Source organism: Crocuta crocuta, unplaced genomic scaffold (assembly GCF_008692635.1).
Source record: "Crocuta crocuta isolate KB4526 unplaced genomic scaffold, BGI_CrCroc_1.0 scaffold290, whole genome shotgun sequence".
NCBI classification, from domain to species: domain Eukaryota; kingdom Metazoa; phylum Chordata; class Mammalia; order Carnivora; family Hyaenidae; genus Crocuta; species Crocuta crocuta.
The window spans coordinates 266,252-266,467 of record NW_027527429.1 but is presented as its reverse complement, the minus strand read 5'-3'; the positions used below and the strand labels follow the sequence as shown (position 1 = coordinate 266,467).

Genomic DNA, 216 nt, shown 5'->3' with positions numbered 1-216 from the left:
GTACTGCCCGACACCCCCCACTGCCCGGCCCCCTCCCCAACCGCCACAGGCACGGGCCCGCCCGGCAGCGCGCCCACCTCCGGGGGGCTCCATCCCAGCCTCCCCCGGCCCGCTCCTCAGTGCCCACGAAGGCTCCCACCCGCAGCCTCCTCTCGCTCGGGGACGCCCGGGCCCTCCAGCCCGCGGAGGAGCGGCAGTGGCGGCGGCGACCGGAGA

The 216-nt window shown here is 79.2% G+C and overlaps 1 protein-coding gene across 1 annotated transcript in view; it reads right to left on the bottom strand.

Annotated features, from left to right (window-relative positions):
- STK25 (serine/threonine kinase 25) overlaps positions 1 to 216 on the bottom strand; it is an 11,550-nt gene extending 11,334 nt beyond the window's left edge. The window contains 1 exon segment of the mRNA XM_077757256.1: positions 140 to 216. The gene's annotated coding sequence lies outside the window, so the exon portion shown is untranslated.